The 24041-nt window shown below is 37.9% G+C and overlaps 1 pseudogene; it reads right to left on the bottom strand.

The window, feature by feature from the left end:
• The window catches only part of LOC128655960 (cytochrome P450 2K6-like), a 115252-nt pseudogene extending 91990 nt beyond the window's left edge, over positions 1 to 23262 (bottom strand).
• Between the last annotated feature and the right edge of the window lie 779 nt (positions 23263 to 24041).

The following is a 24041-nucleotide window of genomic DNA, read 5'->3' as shown; positions in this document are numbered from 1 at the left end:
AAGCCTACAGACCGGCAAAATTTGAAATCTGTGACGTAACATACAATCCGCCAGTCTCAATCCGACACAGATCGATGCTTACATCATTACAGATGTTCCAAATACACATTCGGCTCTATTTGACAACTTTTCAAAGTTATCAAATTTCTAACAGGTACGCTCGTGGCTATTCCGGCACAGCGTACCTGGTTTTCAATCCGCCACCCTGGAGGCCGCGGATGCCATAGGAATCAATGGGAGTCTGAAAGCAGCTAAAGCTTATGTTCAATGCTGCCAGATATCCCATTGATTTCTATGGTAGAAAACCAGTTACGTTTACACCTAACATCCTAACATAAGCCCAGAGTCTAAACACCCCTAATCTGCTGCCCCAACATTGCCGCCACCTACATAATGTTATTAACCCCTATTCCTGTGCTCCTGGACCCCGCCGCCACTAAATAAATGCAATAACCCCAATTCCACTGCTCCCGGACCCCACCACAACTAAATAAAAATATTAACCCCTATCCCGCCACTCCAGGACCCCACTGCAGCTAAATAAATGTATTAACCCCTAGACCCCTGGCCTCCCACATCACTAACACTTACTAAACCTATTAACCCCTAAACCGCCTGCCCCCCCACATCGCCATAAACTAAATTAAGCTATTAACCCCTTAACCTAACAACCCGCTAACTTTACATTAAAATGACAACATCCCTATCTTATAATAAATTTAAACTTACCTGTAGAATTAAATTAAACTATATTAAACAATTAATTGACCTACCCTAACTATTATACTACAATTACATTAAACTATATTAAACTAATAATTAACCTACCCTAACTATTATACTACAATTACATTAAACTACCAATTAATTAACTATATTACATATTTAAAAACCTAACCCTACTCAAATTATTTAAATCTACAATTAAAAATTACTAATTACTAAAATAAACGCTGTTACAAAAAATAAAAAACACTAAGCTACAAAAAATAAAAAACCACAGTATCAAAAATAAAAAAGAATTACACCTTATCTATTAGCCCTATAAAAATAAAAAAGCCCCCCCAAAATAAAAAAAAACCCTAGCCTACAATAAACTACCAATGGCCCTTAAAAGGGCCTTTTGCGGGGCATTGATCTAAACAAATCAGCTCTTTTACCTGTAAATAAAAATACAAACACCCCCAACTTCAAAAACTGTAAGTGGATCGTTGGGGGTTAGTGTTAGGTTTATTTAAGGGTTTTTTGGGTGGGTTTTATTTTTAGAGTAGGGTCTGGGCAGTAAAAGAGTTAAATGCCCTTTTAAGGGCAATGCCCATACAAATGCCCTTTTCAGGGCAATGGGGAGCTTAGGTTTTTTAGATAGAGTTTTTATTTGGGTTGAGTTGGTTGTGTGGGTGGTGGGTTTTACTGTTGGGAGGTTGTTTGTATTTTTATTTACAGGTAAAAGAGCTGATTTCTTTGGGGCAATGTCCCGCAAAAGGCCCTTTTTTATTTTTGGGGGGGGCTTTTTTATTTTGATAGGGCTATTAGATTAGGTGTAATTCTTTTTTATTTTTGATACTGTGGTTTTTTTATTTTTTGTAACTTAGTGTTTTTTATTTTTTGTAACTTAGCATTTATTTTTTTGTAACTTAGTAATTTTTAATTGTAGATTTAAATAATTTGAGTAGGGTTAGGTTTTTAAATATGTTAAATAGTTAATTGGTAGTTTAATGTAATTTTAGTTTTATAGTTAGGGTAGGTTAATTAATAGTATTTGTTTGATACGTTTTTTCCTGTGTCTTGAAAATATTGTATCATTGTTGTACTTTTATCTTTTGTACCCATGGACAGAGCTGCATAATTTGTTGGCACTTTATAAATAAAGAATAAAATAATAATAATAATAATAATAATAATAATAATAATAATAATATACAAATTGGAGCCCTTTCCAATCAAACACCTATAATTTAAAACTTGTAATTATCAGTGCGATTTAGCGTGGTTGCGATATCAATTATGCTTGATCAATGTCGGCTGCGCTAAACCTTTTCTGGTAAATCTGATATACCATGGACTTGTAATATTAAGTTGCTCACTAATGTTAGTGCGGTTCAGTGATACTGTTTATCTCAGCCTGCGCTACCATAAGCGCACTACATGTATTTTAGCCCATAGCCTGAATTTCTAGGATCAGGTCCTGATAAAAAATACATTTAGAAATAGAGATTCTGCTATGGTGAAACTCCTTCTAAGGGGCCATTTATCTAAAGGTCTCTGGGCTGGTGAGATTAGTTAAGAATGCTGGCCAGTACTTTCCCTGGTGAAATTATCTAAGACCACTTTTTACGCTGAAATCAGTGTTTTAATAAGGGGCTTGTGCTCTATTTTCGTATGGGAAGCAGATGCATACATTAGAAAAGTGCACAATGAAAATTGTAAATTAGAAATCATACAAAACAAATAATTGAACGATTCACACATAAATTACGCAGGAAAAAACATTGGCCAAGATTACAAGTCACGCAGCAAATCTGTTTATCGCAATTGTGAAAACATTGCGTGCGTTAAGGTTTTTGTGTATTTGGGGTTGCGCAGGTATTACAAGTTTAGAGTTTTGTCGGTAAAGACCCGCTGTGCTAACGCTCCTTTTTTTTCCAGCGCACCCTCAAGACAACGCTGGTATTTAGAGTTGTCTGAATGGCTGCGTTAGCCTCAGAAAAGGGAGCGTTGAGCATAATTTAGCTCCACTTCAACCCTCAATACCAGCGCTGCTTACAGTAGCGGTAAGCTGAAAAAAACGTGCTCATGCACGATATCCCCATAGGAAACAATGGGGCTGAGCTGGCTGAAAAAAAAACTAACACCTGCAAAAAAGCAGCGTTCAGCTCCTAACGCAGCCCCATTGTTTCCTATGGGGAAACACTTTCTAAGTCTACACCTAACACCTTAACATGAACCCCGAGTCTAAACACCCCTAACCTTACACTTATTAACCCCTAATCTGCCGCCCCTGCTATCGATGACACCTGCATTTTATTATTAACCCCTAATCTGCCGCTCCGGACACCGCCGCTACCTACATTATCCCTATGAACCCCTAATCTGCCCCCCCCCCCACGTCGCTGCCACCTACCTACACTTATTAACCCCTAATCTGCCGACCGGACCTCGCCACCACTATAATAAATGTATTAACCCCTAAAAGCCGCACTCCCGCCTCGCAAACACTATAATAAATTGTATTAACCCCTAATCTGCCCTCCCTAACATGGCCGCCATCTATCTACGATTATTAACCCCTAATCTCCTGCCCCCAACTTCGCCGCTACTATAATAAAGTTATTAACCCCTAAACCTAAGTCTAAGCCTAACACCCTCCCTAAAATAAATATAATTTAAATTAATCTAAATAAATTTACTATAATTAAATAAATTATTCCTATTTAAAACTAAACACTTACCTATAAAATAAACCCTAATATAGCTACAATATAAATAATAATTACATTGTAGCTATTTTAGCATTTATATTTATTTTACAGGCAACTTTGTATTTATTCTAACTAGGTACAATAACTATTAAATAGTTCATAACTATTTAATAGCTACCTAGTTAAAATAATTACAAAATTACCTGTAAAATAAATCCTAACCTAAGTTACAAATACACCTAACACTACACTATCAATAAATTAATTAAATAAATGACCTACAATTAGCTAAACTAAAATACAATTAAATAAACTAATCTATAATACAAAAAAACAAACACTAAATTACAGAAAATAAAAAAAATTACAAGAAGTTTAAACTAATTACACCTAATCTAAGACCTCTAATAAAATAATAAAATGCCCTACCCTATTCTAAGTTACAAAGTAATCAGCTCTTTTACCAGCCCTTAAAAGGGCTTATTGCGGGGCATTGCCCCAAAGTAATCAGCTCTTTTACCTGTAAAAAAAATACAACCCCCCAACATTAAAACCCACCACCCACATACCCCTACTCTAACCCACCCAAACCCCCCTTAAATAAACCTAACACTAACCCCCTGAAGATCTCCCTACCTTGAATCGTCTTCACCCAGCCAAGCCGAATTCTTCATCCAAGCGGAGCAAGAAGAGGTCCTCCATCCGGTAGAAGTCTTCATCCAAGCGGGGCAAGAAGAGGTCCTCCATCCGGTAGAAGTCTTCATCCAAGCGGCGTCTTCTATCTTCATCCATCCGGAGCGGAGCCATCTTCCATCCAGCCAACGCGGAGCCATCCTCTTCAACCGACGGACTAACGACGAATGATGGTTCCTTTAAGGGACCTCATGCAAGATGGCTTCCCTCGAATTCCGATTGGCTGATAGGATTCTATCAGCCAATCGGAATTAAGGTAGGAAAAATCTGATTGGCTGATTCAATCAGCCAATCAGATTAAAGTTCAATCCGATTGGATGATCCAATCAGCCAATCGGATTGACCTCGCATTCTATTGGCTGTTCTGATCAGCCAATCGGAATTCGAGGGACGCCATCTTGCAATGACGTCCCTTAAAGGAACCGTCATTCGTCGTTAGTCCGACGGTTGAAGAGGATGGCTCCACGTCAGCTGGATAGAAGATGGCTCCGCTCCACTCCGGATGGATGAAGATAGAAGACGCCGCTTGGATGAAGACTTCTACCGGATGGAGGACCTCTTCTTGCCCCACTTGGATGAAGACTTCTACCAGATGGAGGACCTCTTCTTGCTCCGCTTGGATGAAGAATTCGGCTCGGCTGGATGAAGACGACTCAAGGTAGGGAGATCTTCAGGGGGTTAGTGTTAGGTTTATTTAAGGGGGGTTTGGGTGGGTTAGAGTAGGGGTATGTGGGTGGTGGGTTTTAATGTTGGGGGGGTTATATTTTTTTACAGGTAAAAGAGCTGATTACTTTGGGGCAATGCCCCGCAAAATGCCCTTTTAAGGGCTGGTAAAAGAGCTGATTACTTTGTAATTTAGAATAGGGTAGGGCATTTTATTATTTTGGGGGGCTTTTTTATTTTATTAGGGGGCTTAGATTAGGTGTAATTAGTTTAAACTTCTTGTAATTTTTTATATTTTCTGTAATTTAGTGGGGGGGTTTTGTATTATAGATTAGTTTATTTAATTGTATTTTAGTTTAGCTAATTGTAGGTAATTTATTTAATTAATTTATTGATAATGTAGTGTATTTGTAACTTAGGTTAGGATTTATTTTACAGGTAATTTTGTAATTATTTTAACTAGGTAGCTATTAAATAGTTATTAACTATTTAATAGCTATTGTACCTAGTTAAAATAAATACAAAGTTGCCTGTAAAATAAATATAAATGCTAAAATAGCTACAATGTAATTATTATTTATATTGTAGTTATATTAGGGTTTATTTTATAGCTAAGTATTTAGTTTTAAATAGGATTAATTTATTTAATTATAGTAAATTTATTTCATTAAATTTAAATTATATTTAATTTAGGGGGGTGTTAGGGTTAGGGTTAGACTTAGGTTTAGGGGTTAATAACTTTATTATAGTAGTGGCGACGGTGGGGGGGGCAGATTAGGGGTTAATATTTGTAGGTAGGTGGCGGCGATGTTAGGGAGGGCAGATTAGGGGTTAAAAAAATTTATTATAGTGTTTGCGAGGAGGGAGTACGGCGGTTTAGGGGTTAATACATTTATTATAGTGGCGGCGAGGTCCGGTCGGCAGATTAGGGGTTAATAAGTGTAGGTAGGTGGCGGCGACGTTGGGAGGGGCAGATTAGGGGGTAATAAATATAATATAGGTGTCGGTGATGTTAGGGGCAGCAGATTAGGGGTTCATAGGGATAATGTAGGTTGCGGCGGTGTCCGGAGCGGCAGATTAGGGGTTAAAAAAAATTATTATAGGGTTTGCAATGTGGGGGGCCTCGGTTTAGGGGTTCATAGTAGTTAATGGGTGTTAGTTACTTTATAGCACAGTAGTTAAGAGCTTTATGTTCCCGCGTTAGCCCATAAAGCTCTTAACTACAGACTTTTTTTGACGGTAGGAGTCTTGTCGGTAGAGGCTCTACCGCTCACTTCTTCCAAGACTCGTAATACCAGCGTTAGGCAAATCCCATTGAAAAGATAGGATACGCAATTGACGTAAGAGGATCTGCGGTAGCCTCGAGTCGCGGAAAGAAAGTGAGTGGTACACCCTTTCCTGCCTGACTCTAAATACCAGCGGGCGTTAAAAAGCAGCGTTAGGACCCCTTAACGCTGCTTTTGACGGCTAACGCCAAACTCTAAATCTAGGCGTTATTTTGCATATGTGTTAACCTGGATCCCGCACATAAACTAACTTGTGTTTTCGCGTGCATGTATATAGAGATCAATGGAGAAATAAAAAATGGAAAAAAACACCTGAGATGGCGAAAACTCCATTACAATTTCGCATTTCCCATAGAAGTCAATAAAGGAAAAAAAAATGTTGAAAAAAAATAAAAAAAACACCCATCGTGCATACAACATAGCATATTCGCATTAAGAAATGTGATATATTTACAGTAAGTACATAACTAAAATCTTTATTAAATATGATTATTGCATAAATATGTTTTATCATGTTTTCATCTGCTTAATGCACTTATATATAGGTTTATGTATGTGTACATATATATTAATGTTTCTATATGTGTATATATGACTGGTAATACATATATACCAGTGGCGTATTTAGGTTTTGTGCTGCCCTAGGCACTCAAAATTCTGCTGCCCTCTCCCCAGGTTTTAGGCCATAATATTTTTGGTGAGGGTGTATATTTGTGTATGTTTGGGTGAAGTGAGTGTGTGTGTAGTGAGATAGTGCTGCTCCCCAAAATCTGCCTCCCTAGGCAAGTGCCTTGTTTGCCTAGGCCAAAATACACCCCAGATATATACACATATACAAACAATAATATATATTTATACATATATATATATATATATATATATATATATATATATATATATATATATATATATATTAGGGATGGGCGAATGTGTAAATTTTCGAATTTCGAATGTAGAACGAATGTTATTACCGAAATTCGAATTCTAAATCCGAATGTCGATAAGAACGAATATTCTTAAAAATTCGAAAATCGAATGTTATTTACAGTTTTTGAATGTCACTTTCGAATTCGAATGTTTATAATTATATTGAATGTCCACATTCGAAATTTCGAATTTAACATTCTATTTAACAAATACTATTCAGAAGTTCAATAGTTCATGTGGTAGGGTGGGAATCTAGTAAATTGATACATAATAGATACAAATATATCATTTTGAATGTTTCCATATAGAATATTGCATAATTCGAATATTACATTTAAAGAAAGCATTAGAAATACTATTACAAACATATAAATTCGAATTTTTCTAATTCGAATATAAATTCGAATTTTTCTAATTCGAATATAAATTTGAATTTTTCGAATTCGAATATTGCATAATTCGAATATTACATTTAAAGAAAAAGCATTAGAAATACTATTACAATCTAAATTTGAATTTTTCGAATTCGAATACACGTATTGCATAATTCGAATATTACATTTAAAGAAAAAGCATTAGAAATACTATTACAATCTAAATTCAAATTTTTCGAATTCGAATATTGCATAATTCGAATATTACATTTAAAGAAAAAGCATTAGAAATACTATTACAATCTAAATTCGAATTTTTCGAAAAGAATATTTTCGAATGTAATCGTAAAATTCGAAACCGAACATTGGAAAATCGAATGTTAGAATGTTATGTAAACATTCGAAATTCGATTCGAACAAACAAATGTGTTAAAATTCGTGCCGTTTTTCGAATGTTGCGAAACATTTGCCCATCCCTAATATATAAATATATATATATATATATATATATATATACAAATACATCTTTGACAATGTATATGTACAGTATGTGTCTCAATGTTAAAGCCATTGTCTGCCTTTTTTTTTCTAACACCTGAGATCTCCTATCTTTGAGCTATAACTTTTTTATGCAATATTTTTTTTAAATAAGTTTTATTATACAGTGTTAATATAAGTGTAATTGTACTTTATAATGTATTTTAGAAGTGTTTCATGAAACTTTTTTGTTGTGGAAAACTATTTACTACAGCTCTTTTTGAGTGTGGAAAGGATTGTTGCGTAAAAGGCGATTTTCTCTAGGGCAATCGTGATTTTTCAACACTTGTAATATCAGCGCAATGAAAATTGCTTGTGAAAAAAATATTTTATATGTAGACTATAGACTGAAAATACATACTGCGCAACTTGTAATCTTGCCCATTGTGTTGTTTACTAAAATTGTTCACCAAAAATCGTTTTTTATCTAAAACATACAATTTGACACAGGAATAAATTGTAATAAATGTAAACAGCATAAATCGTAATTTAAGTACACAGTAGCCTCAAGTTATCATGGGCTGTCGGACCTGATCCGACAGTGCGGATCAGGTCCGACAGACCTCGCTGAATACGGCGAGCAATACGCTCGCCGTATTCAGCATTGCACCAGCAGCTCACAAGAGCTGCTGGTACAACGCCGCCCCCAGCAGTGGGGTGTCAATCAACCTGATCGTACTCGATCGGGTTGATTTCTGGCGATGTCTGTCCACCTGCTCAGAGCAGGCGGACAGGTTATGGAGCAGCGGTCTTTGTGACCACTGCTTCACAACTGCTGTTTCTGGCGAGCCTGCAGGCTCGCCAGAAACACGGGGCATCAAGCTCCATCCGGAGCTTGATAAACATGCCCCTAAATGTGTAAAAAACACAAAGAAATTTGTACTTATAAGTACAAAACAAAAAAAAAACTGTTGTTTTTTTTCATAAAATGGGCTGAACATGGGCATTCCATAGGCGTATATGACATTTTCTTCCAAAGCCCAATGTAATTATGTAAACATTTCTCCACTACAAATCCCACTGTTTTTTCTTGCAAACTAAGGGGGCAATTTATCACGCTGAGGCGGACAGGGGCGCATATATACGCGCCCATGTCCCCCCAGCTCGCCTCTGGCAGTCTGAATTCTCTTGGAGGAACTCAGCATTGTACACAAGTGCTATTTTGCACTTGCATGCAATCCCGCCCCCTGCCCGCGCACAGCCAAACACGTGCGGGCAGGAGCTATAAATCTCCCCGGGCAATAAAAAGACTGGGGAGATTGAATTTTGCCAAACAAAAGGTGGCAAAGAGGTTAGCAAAGCAGCGGTCTGATGACCACTGCTTGTTAAATACGGCGTGCAGGTTCTCGTGTGAGAACCTGCAGCCGTAGGGGCTCAAAGGCTGGCGAAAGCCTTTGATAAATCGACCCCTAAAAGTTGTCAAGGTTTTGACAAAATATGCAAATATACTTAATACCCTAATAGAAAAACACATGCATACGTAAATAGAGGCGATTGTAAGATGCTATACAAAGAAAGTAATGCAATGTGATATGTTTTTGATGCAGAAGCTAATTTTTAAAGTGTGCCCCTGCTCACTGATAACTTCGCTCTACCCAGCAAAGTTTCCCTTTTCAGTTAGCGACATTACTTTCTATAGGATACTTCTCTAAACTTGCAGGAGCTAACCCTTTCTTAAGACAATTTCACCAGAGCAGCCCCTGCAAGGGTCGGCGTGAAAAAACAGGTCTGATCCGGGGACGTTTAGATCATTGGCCCCTAAGTGAGATGGCAACTAATTATGAACAAATAATCATTTAAAGGGACAGTAAAGTCAAAATAAAACAAAATTAAACTTTTTTAAAAACAACTTCAAATTTACTTATTAAAGTTACATTGGAGCTCTGGCAATAGTGTTTGCAACAATGTACACCAATGCTAATAGAGAGGAAATGCCAATGCATGGAGAGGAAACGCCTATAGCATATAATTACTGCATAGTCTGTACTGGAATGAGAGAACATGCACAGCTATCCCAGAATAAGCCCCATCATCCCCTGCATGCCAGCTGTGTCACAACAGTACTGCTGGGACCCTATAGCTTTAAGACACTATAACTAGCTAGGTTGTTTTGTGTATAAAGGGATATTAAATAGACCAGTATAGTGACAAGAAGATCCCACTTCATCTTCTGCCACACTTGCCTGGACTTTGTGCAGCTGGGCAGGTCTCTCCTATCTGTATCACAAGGGGCAGGGGTCACTTGGCAGTAATGTGAGGTACAGCAGCAGTAATAGGAACAGATGGAAAGTTAGGTCAGGAAAATTGTTATGTTCCTTCTTTATTATTTGTGAAGATGCGTACTTTCAAAAAAATGTTTTCCTTCTTTTAATATCAGCTTAATCTTTAAATATCCACTTAGAATCAATGCCTAATGTTTTTTTCTGTCACAGTTACTGGTATTTCCTTATTGAACTCACATTAAAAGGACATGAAACCCAAAATGTATGCCTCATGATTCAGACAGAGCATGGATTTTTTAAAAAGGTTCCAATTTACTTCTATTAATGTATTTAATTATCTTGGTATCCTTTGTTGAAAAACAGCTAGATAAGCTCAGAACTGTGCATGAGACTGGAGCATTATATGATAGCATATTTGCAAGAATATTTTAACAGGTATACATCTACAAGGGCACTAGATGGCAGCAGTGTTTCCGGCCATGCAGTGATCCACACACGTGCACACTACCTAGCTAGATATGATATTTAACAAAGAATACCTTGACAAAGAAGCTAATTTGATCATAGAAATAAATGTGAAGTGTTTAGGTTTTGTGTCCCTTTAAATTGCTAACAGGCATATTTATTTTCACAGTTGGTTACAATATCTTGGAAATATAACTTTACTACAGACTCCTCTCCCCAGTATCATTAATATGTAACTAAAGCATGTCTCAGAAATCAGCTGCTTTAGAGCCAGATTACAAGTGGAGCGCTATAAACCGTTTGCATGCAAAGAGACGGCATCATAACCTCACGCAGTAAAGGGGGTAAGTAGCGCAGTGATGGGCAGCACTTTTAAATACATATGTGCTAGTCTTAAAGCCCATTCACAAGGGCCATTTTTTGCAGCACAGCGGTCCCACCCCTTGCTCTTTCCCCCTCTCTCTTTTGCTTTCTCTCTCCCCCTCTCTTTTGCTCTCTCTCCCCCCTCTCTTTTGCGCTCTTTTCCCCCCTCTCTTTTGCTCTCTCTCCCCCCTCTCTTTTGCTCTCTCTCCCCCTCTTTTTTGCTCTCTCTCTCCCCTCTCTCTTTTGCTCTTTCCCCTCTCTTTTGCTCCCTCTCTCCCCCCTCTCTTTTGCTTTCTCTCCCCTCTCTCTTTTCTCTCTCTCTCCTCTCTTTTGCGCTCTCTCTCTCTCCCCCCTCTCTTTTGCACTCTCTCCCTCTTTCTTTTGTGCTCTCTCCCCTTCTCTTTTGCTCTCTCTCTCCCCCCTCTCTTTTTGCTCTCTCTCCTCCCTCTCTTTTGTACTCCATCTCTCCCCCTTCTCTTTTGCGCTTCATCTCTCCCCCCTCTCTTTTGTGCTCTCTCTCTCCCCCTCTCTTTTGTTCTCTCTCTCCCCCTCTCTTTTTCTCTCTCTCCCCCCTCTCTTTTGCTCTCTCTCCCCTCCTCTCTCTCTCTTCCCTCTCTTTTGCTGTCTCTCCCCCTCTCTTTTGCTCTCTCCCTCTATCTTTTGCTCTCTCTTTCTCTGCCCCTCTCTCTCTCCCCCCTCTCTTTTGCTCTCTCTCCCCTTCTCTTTTGCTCTCTCTCTCCCCCCTCTCTTTTGCTCTCTCTCCCCCCTCTCTTTTGCTCTCTCTTCCCTCTCTTTTGCTCTTTCCTCTCTCTTTTGCTCTCTCTCCCCTCTCTTTTGCTCTCTCTCCCCTCTCTTTTGCTCTTTCCCCTCTCTTTTGCTCTCCCCCCCCCCTCTTTTGTTCTTTCCCATCTCTTTTGCTCTCTCCCCCCTCTCTTTGGATCTGTCTCTCTCACACCAGTGACCGCGCCCGGCCACGCCCACTCCAGCCCACCGTTGTCATGCCGTGGACAGCAGATCAGGTAGACTCTAAGGCCAGGTGTGTTTGTCCTCTCGCTGTCTCTACTGCGCATGACAGCTTCAGACAAACACACTTGCCATTTTATATTATAGGATATGACTATATACATATATATTTATATGTTGATATGTGTATATACACATATTTATACATAAATAAATAAATATGTATATAGTCATATACATTTACTGGGAACACACAGTTCCCATAGACCATCATGTAAAGGCACTTTTCCCACTCCCACCAACTTTAGACCCCAAAACTTCCTAGTGCAGTTTTTTAATTTAAAAAAAAAAAATAATTTTTTTTTTTAAATAAAAAACTTTAATCCCCTCTATTTTGAGGGCATTTGGGGCACTTTTAGAAAAGTAACCATAGATCGGATCTCTGGTTAATTTTCGGAGCGCCAAATGCTACCCACTTGTAATGGCTGGTTAATTATTCCGCTCCCACAAATAGTAAAATGTAGCACTCCACTTGTAATCTAGCCATAAATATGATTGATTTTTTATGCCTCACAATAAACAGGTGATCAGTCAGCTCTGAGAAATGATCCCATAGAACATGACTGATTTTCTTACGCTAACAGACACGTTTTAAAACTGTGGATCTAGGCATGGACATCTAACTGCTCCGTATGGCACCAAACAGGGAAGAACCCTCTCACTGTTGTACCAGCACAAGCTGAATCCATCATCTCTATATAGACATCCATGTATACAATCACTATAGACCCCTCTCATTCATGGTCCTGCCTGAGTCACCAACCATTAAGAAACACAGGACACAAGCTTAAAGGGACATTGTACACTAGATGTCTCTTTAAATACATTTTTTTATAGATGATCCATTTATATAGCCCATCTGGGAGTGTTTATTGTTTCATGTGGTGTAAATAAAAGTAATGACAGTACAAGGCATTAGTGTAAAGAAGCCATGATCTTAGCAGAGAATCAACAGGAACAGGAAATGCAAAACAGGAAACAAGTGCAATAGAAATAAATCATAGAGTTGCATATAAACTAAACATAACACCCATAACATTTATGTAACAATGTCAAGTTTTGATAGTTTTACTGATTTTCAGACTCCTAACCAAGCCCCAAAGTGTCAGATGTATACGCTCATTTACATTCTATTGCTGGCTTCGGTTTGTCTAATCAATCTTTTCATGTGCGGGGACCACATGAATCAGCAAAATAATGTTTCTCAGATAAAGGCTGGGAATTGAGCACACCCTTTATTCTCTTACATGCTGCACCTCAGCATTACATACCTGCAAAATAGTGATTAGAACACAGTGACATTGCATAAATGGATTGTCAGCTCTTATGCACCTGTAACAGAATTTCATGATGTATTTTGCCTGTTTTATTCATTTTGTCTCTGCAAACTTTTGTTCCCAAGAGATTTCAGATAGTTGAGCCAGTTACATGCAACCCTTTGCATGGTTGGTCACTGGATATCTGTCCCTTATTAGCCACAGCAAATATGATATCATAAACATATTCAAGGGATTTTCAAGTGGTATGTTCCTAGATTGCAAACAATACTGAATTTGCTAACAAAATTACAGTATTTTAAAACATTTATTCGTATGCAGAACTTTTGTAATGTTTAATTTCTGATAGATAACATGCATATATAAATATTTTAATCTCCCCTAAATTCATTTCTGCTAACCCACATGGAAAATCCTGCCTATAATGGGCCAGATTACCAGTGTAGCACTATTTAGCGCTTTTGCTAGAGTGCTAATTATGCTAGAAGTAAACTTTCTGCGCTTGTCGGGTTGAGCTTGTATAAAGAGTTTAAAGTAAAAAGTTATTGATCTCATGCTAACACGACGTGCGCAAAAAGCCGAACGTACAATATTGCACGAGCGATGACCTATTCCTCCATAGAAGTTAATGGAGGAAAAAAAAGTTGAAAAAAATCTCGAGCTTGAGTGTTGGTTGTGATAGAAGTAAGCTTTTTGTGCACATCGGGTTGCGCTCGTATTATGAGTTGAAAGTAATTTGTTTTTGCTTGCACGCTAACCCAACGAGTGCAATATCACCCTTCACGCGTGCAAACCTGATCACATATTCTCATGTGCGCTAACCCGACATGAAAATATGAATATTTCACATTGCAATGTGCTGCACAAACAAGAATATGTGCAATTTATTCATAAATACATATTTATATATATATAATATTTTTGAACAATATATATCTATACCTATATAGATTATTATATATAGGTATAGATATATACGAATATATATAGAAATATCTATGTACAAATACTTAGAACATATTCTCCTATGTGCAGAACATTGGAATATGAAACATTTACAGTAATACACTGTATAACACTATAAATATGAATATTGCATAAATATGCTTTTACATTTTTTAATCTACATAACTGCAAAGGGCACCAATGAACTTACTGTGTATATATATATATATATATATATATATATATATATATATATATATATATTTATATATATATATATAAATCAATGTAAATATTTGCATAGGAAATTAGCACATCTAGGCAAGTATCCCCGCTTGCTTTTCCCCAGAAATTCTTCATATACAATGTTACCAATGCAAACCAGAAATCACTCACTGGTTTGCTGTAATAATCCTGTTAAAAGGATCGCTGTGTCAAAACAGTATTTTGAAGCAAAAAAACTGAGAATTTGCATATCTAATTTGCATATCTTACCCACAATTCTCTTGTGCATTGGTAACATTGTATATTAAGAATTTCTGTGGAAATGCAAGCGGGGATACTTGCCTAGATGTGCTAATTTCCTATGCAAATATTTACATTGATTTACTTTTGAGACATGGAGGATTTTAATTTCAGTTTTTTATCTCCCCCCATAATTTTAATGAATTTTGGTTTATATATATATGTATGTGTCTATATATGTGCGTACATATGTACTTATATGTTTATATGTGTATTTATATCTGTAAATACATATATACACATATGAATACATAAATACATGTGTACATATACATACATATCCATATTTAGACATGTATATGTATCTATCTTTATGTTAAAGACCACAAAGACCGCTGCTCCATAACCTGTCCGCCTGCTCTGAGTGGCGATCGGGTTGATTGACACCCCCCTGCTGGCGGCCCATTGGCCGCGAGTCTGCAGGGGGCGGCGTTGCACCAGCAGCTCTTGTGAGCTGCTGGCGCAATGCTGAATACGGTGAGCATATTGCTCGCCGTATTCAGCGAGGTCTGGCGGACCTGATCCGCACTGTCGGATCAGGTCCGCCAGACCTTCTTAAATAGGGGCCCTTATATCTTTAGTGTGCAATCTTTTTTATAAATTATTTTTATTAGATGGTGTTATTGAGAGTGTAACTGTATGTTGTAATGTATAGTTGATGTGTTTTGTGACACTTTTTTGTTTCTCGAAACAGTTAACCAGAGCTCAGAGGATGTGCTAACCCAATGAGCTTTAACTTGAATTGTGCTCCAGCAATCTTGCTTACTTTTAACTTGTAATATCAGAGTAATTTAACCTGCACGCAATCGATTGCAAAAAGCCAAATCAATTGCAAAAAGCCAATATCGCTTGCGCGCACACGTTTGCGATCCACTAATAATCTGTACCAATATAGTTAAAGGGACAGTAAAGTCAAAATGAAACTTAAATTGATTGGATGGAGTATGACATTTTTAAATAACTTTCCAATTTACATCTATTCTCAATGTTGCTTAGTTCTCTTGGTATCCTTTGTTAAAGAGTAATCTTATGAGAGCACAGGAACGTGCATGTGTTTTTAGCCATCTGTCAGCAGTATTTGCAACATTGTTTATTGCAGTCTTATACATAGTTGCAAACATAACATATGAGTGCTAAAAGGTGTTTTTACCCTTATATCGTTATATCATATTATTATTTTTTTCTTTTTGTATAAGGTGTAATATTACTGTAATCATTAGTGCTTAATGAAATGTATTGCTTATACTTTACAAATAGGTTTGTTAGTTTTTTCATTTTTATTTTTAAAAAAATGTCCATTATATGTTTTTCCATTTAAATAATAGTTTTCCTATATGTATAGATCTTTGTAGCTGCTGGATTTCTAAAATTACTATTACTATTATCAAATGTCTTTTACTGTAAATTGCCATTTCACCTTTACTATGTATAATATGGTATTACACCTGCAATGTGTTAAAGGGGCAGAGTACTGTAAAATAGTTTTTCACTTAATGTGTTTCCAGTGACTTATTATACCAGCTGCAGAGTATAAAATGTATGAGAAATGGCTTCTTTAGGTAAATTTGTGTATATAAAATAGCTGCTTTTGTTTTTTGAAACCACAACCCATTGAAATAGGTTTAACTTGCAGGTAAAATCAGAGGTTCAGCAAAAAATGGAAAAAAAGGATATCCAGAGTAATTATCTGTAACAAGGAAAGTCCCAAAGTGTAACTTAGCTTCTTTAATCTAAGGGGTCGATTTATTAAGCAGCGGATGCTGCATCAACGCACCATTGTTTCTCGTCTGCCAGAAACGAAAGTTAAGAAGCAGCGGTGGTGGATTGAAATCATCACGATCCACTATGATCCGATTGGCCGCCAGTGAGCAGGGGGCGACATTGCACAAGCATGTTACCAGAAATGCTTGTGCAATGTTAAATACGCTGTCGGCATTAAGCGAATCATGTCCGCTCTACCATAAATAAATCTACCCCTAAATGTTAGAGAGAATCAATACAGGGGAAAAAAAACACCAGTTCAAAATATTAACTGGCTCACTGTGTTCCAATATAAATACTGTTCAGTGTCTCAAACACAACCACACTATGGGGCCGATTTATCATGGCCCAAAAGGGGCCGTATACCCCTGTTTCTGCGTGAGCCTTCAGGCTCGCCAGAAATAGGAATTAAGAAGCAGCGGTCTTAAGACCGCTGCTCCTTAACTCATACGCCACCTCCGAGGCTTTGGACATCAGTACGCCCAATCTCATATGATCGCGTTAATTGATACCCCCTGCTAGCGGCCGATCGGCCACAAATCTGCAGGGGGCGGCATTGCACAAACAATTCACCATATTAGGGGGTGGGGTCATCTGGAAGTTCCACGACAGGACACAAGGCAGCCCATTACGGCAGAACGGCTGGTAAAGTTGCTGGCGGTCCTGCCAGAGATATGTTCCTCGCCTTTCGAGGTTCAGCTCTTCGGGGCGGCCTTCGGCCTGGCGTTTCACGGCGCATTAAGGGTGGGCGAGTTGGTACCGCGCGCCAAGACGGCAGTCACAGGGGGGGTCATGCACAATCATGTTAGGTTGGTGGATGACTCCATGCTATTGTTCATTCCCAGGTCAAAAACCGAGGGCCGGGGGGTTTGGCTTTCCTTGCCGGGGCAGCCTGGTGTTACCTGTTGCCCAGTATGGCTGGTGTCATCATAACTGGATGTGCGGCCAGGAGGCTCCTCCAGGTTTCTAATACATGCCACTAGAGACCTGCTGACCAGATACCAGTTTGGGAAGGTTTTAGGTAGGGTAGCGAAAAAGGCTAGTCTAGATGGGTCTCGGATTGCCCCACACTCCTTCCGAGTGGGGGCAGCGATGACAGCAGCAGAGCTGGGTTGGTCCTCGGATCGCATTCGCTCATTGGGGTGGTGGAGGTCGCAGCGGTACAAGTCCTATGTTAGGCCGCTGTATGCTTGAGAACAGGGGTCAATGTGACAAGGGTGCAAGGGTTTGGGGGCTTGTGGGGGTGATACCTAAAGAGGAATGGGCCAAGGTTTGATGAGGATCTGGTCCACTGCAAGCAGGCTAACTCTTGTTTTCTTTATTTTTAGAAACACGTCCAGGTCCTGTACGGGTGTGGATCGTCGGCCATTCTTATGTGAACTGGGCCGCAATTAGAGCTGCAGCCATGCCAGGAGGACAGCAGCTAGGATTTCCCTCGTCCAGGGCTGTGTTACATTGGCTAGGGCGCAGAGGCTTGGCCTGGGCAGATCTGCCTGCATTGCTGCAGAATGCCGCGAGAAGGTGGGAGAACCCCCACATTCTGATACTACATGCCGGCAGCAACGATGTGGGGGCCATTCCCACATTGGATTTAATTCGGGCAATGCAGTCAGATCTGAGGGAGTTCAAACTCTGGTTTCCAGGTGTGCGAATCTGGTGGTCGAATGTGATCCCTAGATTAAGATGGAGGCACATGGTGTGTCATAAGGTGGCTTTTCAGGTCAGAAAAAGATCAATAGGGACCTGAGGAAGCAGGTAGTTGAACTCGAGGGTTTTGTGATAGAGCACGGGAACATCTCGGCAGCCCATAAGGGTTTGTATAGGCAGGATGGGGTTCATTTAGAACCAGCAGGAGTAGATTTGTTCTTGCAGAACATCAGGCAGGAGTTACTCCTAAGAGTATAGGGTGGCGGCAAGAGTCAGGACCATTGAATATGCAGGTCAGTCTCTTGTGGCGGGTGGTCAGGATCACGGCTGCAGACTGGAAGGAGGTTTGAATAACGGCCATTGCGGTCAGGGTGACGTCACAGGCTTGGTATGCTTGGGCGTGCTCGGGCTGATTATTGTTGGGCCGAGAAACCCCTAAATAGTAAAGCTGCGTGAGTATCTCCGCCTTGTGGTCTGCAGCAGTGTCCCTTGGCCATTTTCTAGAAGAGGTTATTCATAGTTAGAATGTAGGCCCCGATTGCTGCCACCCGTGGTTAAGTTACCTGCCAGTTCCACGGCTGGTATCAATAAATGCGACCCACGGGTCTTTCACCCACAAACTGTGTTGTGTTGTTATTTATATATAATAAAGTTTTGGTAAGTGTTAAGTTATGGTTAAATTAGGTTACAAGCAGACACTCAGGAGATGTAGGGCATTTAATCCCTTAAGAAAGTGTAGGGCAAATAGCCCGGAATGTAGCTAAGGGTTAAGGCCTGGAGGAGTGAGTGCTGCTGTGTGTGTGTGTTAGTTACAATGTTGCATTGTGTTGGGAGGGGTCTACCAACCTTATAAAGGGGATGTGAAGGGATTCCACTTCCTCTTTGTTCCTGTGGATTCCCAGAAAATCTTTCCCCACCCTCCCATCCCTGTTATGCACTGTTGTTTTGAATTTGTTATGCACTGTTGTTTTGAATTTGTTATGCACTGTTGTTTTGAATTTGTTATGCACTGTTGTTTTGAATTTGTTATGCACTGTCGTTTTGATTTTGTTATGCATCATTGATTTGAATTCGTTATGCATTACGGATTGGCACTTGTAATGCATTATTGATTTGAATTTCTGCATTACTGATTGGAAATTGTAATGCACTATTGATTCGGATAAGTATATAGAAGGTGGCAATTGGTCTCTATTCGAGACTAGGTGTCTGAGGCTGGAAGAGGGTTACTCGAACTACTTCCTTAAGTCCAAAGACAGTAATTTTGAGCTCCCCAGTTACTGACATGCTGTTCGTCAAGTCAACGCTGGACCTACTGGTTTGAAGTTTCTAATGTTTGCACCCTAATCTGGCGGGTGGTCAGGATCACGGCTGCAGACTGGAAGGAGGTTTGAATAATGGCCATTGCGGTCAGGGTGACGTCACAGGCTTGGTATGCTTGGGCGTGCTCGGGCTGATTATTGTTGGGCCGAGAAACCCCTAAATAGTAAAGCTGCATGAGTATCTCCACCTTGTGGTCTGCAGCAGTGTCCCTTGGCAATTTTCTAGAAGGGGTTATTCATAGTTAGAATGTAGGCCCCAATTGCCGCCACCCGTGGTTAAGTTACCTGCCAGTTCCACGGCTGGTATCAATAAATGCGACCCACAGGTCTTTCACCCACAAACTGTGTTGTGTTGTTATTTATATATAATAAAGTTTTGGTAAGTGTTAAGTTATGGTTAAATTAGGTTACAAGCAGACACTCAGGAGATGTAGGGCATTTAATCCCTTAGTTAAATTGCACTCGTATTACGAGTTGAAAGCAAATGTCATCACGTGAGCATGATCACGATTTACGCTAGAATGATTATTGCTACTTCAGAGCTGTTCAGAGCTGCAACTAAAATGTTGCACAAAACACATCAAAAATACATTACAAAGTATAGTTACACTCATAATAACCCCATCTAATAAAAAATATTAAAATAAAATATTGCACATAAAAGTTATAAGAACTCAAAGATATATGATCTCAGTGGAATGGAAGGCAAAGGACTTTAACAAAGAGATACATACATATATATGTCTAAAGATGGAAATGTACAGTATGTATATATATAGATATGTCTATATATGTGTACATATGTATTTATGTATTAATATGAGAGTGTATATATGTATTTACAGACATATATACATATATAAGCATATCAATGCATATGTACAAACATATAGACATAAATATAAGTGCATTGGAGCCCTTTCCAGTTAAAGTAAGCGTAAACTAGGTGCCAATGCTATGCTTCATTTGAACAAACTTTTAAAACTAATGGCACATTCATTCATTACTTGCCTTTAATATGCATGTATTAAAAAATAATATCTCACAAAATGGCTCGATTACAAGTGTTGTGGTATGACTTTTAATGCTGAAAAAATGGCCATTCCAGCGTAATGGCCAGGAACGCATATTACAAGTAGTGTCGGTATAGCTATACTGCAAGCATTTTGGCTTGTAATGCAATGTCCATTCCGCACTCAAAAAATGAAGTTTTTGTGTGGGATTTTCATAGCGCCGGTATTACAGGTTGTGCGTTCAGCCTAAAAAGCTTGCATTACAGCCTATGCCGACACGATCCATACCGCCATCTGAGACCAGTAGTTATGGATTTTGCAAAACAAAAATGTTTCACAAAGCTCATAACTAAAGTGTTATGACATAACTATATTAAACCTATTAACCCCTAATCTGCCACCCATCCACATCGCGACTATTAAAGTTATTATTCCCTAATCTGTCGCCCACCCACATCGTCAACACTATTTAAATATATTAACCCCTAAACTGTCGCTCCCCAACATCTCCGACACTAATAAAAAATATTAACCCCTAACCCGCTGCTCCCCGACATCGCCGACACCTAAATAAACCGATTAACCCCTAAACCGCCGGCCCCCCACATCGCCAACACTATAATAAAGTATTAACCCCTAAACCTCCAGCCCCCCACATCATAACTATTAAACTAAACCTATTAACCCCTAGACCGCCGCCCCCCCCACATTGCAAAAAAACTAAATTAAACTAAATAAAATGATTAACCCCTAAACCTCTGGCCTCCCATATCGCCACTACTAAAAAAACCTATTAACCCCTAAATCTCTGGCCCCTCACATTGCCGCTACTAAATAAACATACTAACCCCTAAACCGCCAGCCTCCAATATCACTGCTACTAAATAAACCTATTAACCCCTAAACCTCTGGTCCCCCACATCGCCGCTACTAAATAAACTTATTAACCCCTAAACCTTCGGCCCCCCACATTGCCGCCACTAAATAAACCTTTTAACCCCTAAACTGCCAGCCCCCCACATCACAAAACACTAAATTAAACTATTAACCCCTAAACCTAACACCCCCCTAACTTTAAATAAAAATTACAATATAACTATCTTTAAATAAATAAAATCTTACCTGTGAAATAAAAATAAACCTAACATTAAACTATAAATTAAACTAACATTACTATTCTAATAAAATACAAAAATACTACCAGTTAAAAACCTAAATTACAAGTTTAAAAAACCTAACACTACGAAAAAAAATAAAAAATCTAAAATTACAAAAAATAATAAACACTAAATTACGAAAAATTAAAAAACACTAAGCTTATAAAAAATTAAAATAATAAAAAAAAATAAAACCAATTACACCTAATCTAATAGCCCTATAAAAATAAAAACACTTTTAGATTTTTTAATTTTTTTTCTAACATTCTCTCCCCATTGATGGGGGATTTTGTGCGGTATGGAGCTTAATGCGACCATATTGCACGCACAAGGAGGCTTTTCAGTAACTCGTAATGGCAGCGCTATGGAGATTACAATAACGCAACTTTTTTGGTGTTAGTTTCGCACCCTGTTTAGCGCAAAACTCATAATCTAGGTGTAACTGTTTAAATTCTTTTACTGTTCCTCCGCCTGTCTTTTTTCATACCCTTTTTTTTATGGTCATGTTATTTAAGCTTCCAATCACACTGGCATCCTAGAAAGAATCACACATGCCCAGTACTTATACAACACATGCGTTTTTTTATTTGATGAGTCTCGTATTCTGTTAGCCTGCTATGCTGCTAAACTCTGCGCAAGCATGTATACAATGAATATACAAATACATTGTATGCATGGTATTGGAATAAAAATTTGTGCATGTGCATAGCTATCCGTGAAGACACCAAGCCCACAAAATGATGTAGGGAGCGGGTAGGACCGCTTTCTATGTGACACAGTCAAGAAAGCATTAAGAAGAGAGGGGGTTGAGTAAACCTCTGTAATGTAATAATAAATATATATAGAATTTTAATAATTAAAATTGATCCACAATGTTATGGGCTGGATTACAAGTGTGGCACAAAAGATTTTGTGAGCCATTTTCATTCCGCTGATATAACAACTTGAGCAAAATCGCGATTGCAATCACTTTTGAATATTCAATACAGTGATCTGTACAAAAAAGTTATAAGGGCTAAAGATATGAGATTTGTTAGAAAAAAAGCCACTTTTACATAGAGATACACAAACATACATTGCTAAAGATGTATTTGTATATATATATATATATATATATATATATATATATATGTATGTACAAATAATAATTGGCTGGATGCTGATATAGACAAATGGTTGTATAATTTTGTTGAGAATATGATTCATCTCCTTGTGAAAGCATGGACAAACCCAAATAGAGCATTGGACCTACTCATTTTTTATTTACCTGTATATGTTAATGCTAGCTCACATTCTATCTGTCCTGAACCTACCATTTTAACCCTGTGTATGCCCTTGGTTAAATAATTACATTAAGAACTTGAATTAAATTATAATAATAATAAATACTATATGACTAATGTTTCACATAAATAATAATCCTGCAACTATATATTTACCTCTTCTTTTCAATGCATAGAAAAAGCAAACAAATTTTTTTTTAATATGAGAGTGTAAAATGCTGAGATATTTATAACTACTTAAATGAAAATACATATATCTTCTAAATAATAATAATCATATAATCTTCTAAAAAATGACTGTGAAATTAATGGTCTTACCCAGAGTATGTGCTGAAGATGTTTGGTTCTTTATGTTTAGTGTGAAGGTGTTGCATAGTGTAATCTGGCAGCATTCCTAAAGGAATAAACTGACAGACCAATAGCAATGTGTTTGATTTATGTGATTAGATGTTCTTATAATTCAGTTCAAGGGAGTTTATAAATTAACTGAAAACAACTTACCTTGCTCATAACAATCCTAGTTCCTGATGGGACAGATTGGCTGCATTCCAAGGCAAACCTTATAAATGTTACATGTGTGTTTTTATGTGGCAAAGACTCAAGTAAGAAAGCTCAAACACGTTTCTAAATTAATACAATCAAGTAATCTAATGCATAATAATTTTCGCTGTTAAAGGCACATTATATTGTATTTTCTTTGTTATCAACTGTCAGAATATGTTTTAAATGTGACTATCTAAAAAAATATATGAACATAGTGACTGTAGAAGTCAGATTGAGTGTCATATAGAGAATATTTTAACCTATCATGTTTGTTTTTATACTACCTGACTCATTGGATCATATTACATTTTTTTTTTTAATAGTTTTTATTAGATTTTCACAAATATAAAAATAAACAAAAATAAACATTTACAAATATTTCTACACAGATCATAAATCATTTGTATGAAGAATATAGAGTTTACAGGTTTATTTCATCACAAACCTCTAGACTAGAGGTGCGGAATATTATATATATATATATATATATATATATATATATATATATATATATATATATATTCATTCAATAATCATACTGGCAAACTTTCCTCATCCATATTTGTTTCCTATGTCTCTAACCAGAGATAAGTTGT

The sequence above is a fragment of the Bombina bombina genome, chromosome 4, assembly GCF_027579735.1.
Source record: "Bombina bombina isolate aBomBom1 chromosome 4, aBomBom1.pri, whole genome shotgun sequence".
NCBI classification, from domain to species: Eukaryota; Metazoa; Chordata; class Amphibia; order Anura; family Bombinatoridae; genus Bombina; species Bombina bombina.
Note: the sequence above shows the minus strand (reverse complement) of the source record. Positions and strands in the feature narration are given on the sequence as shown.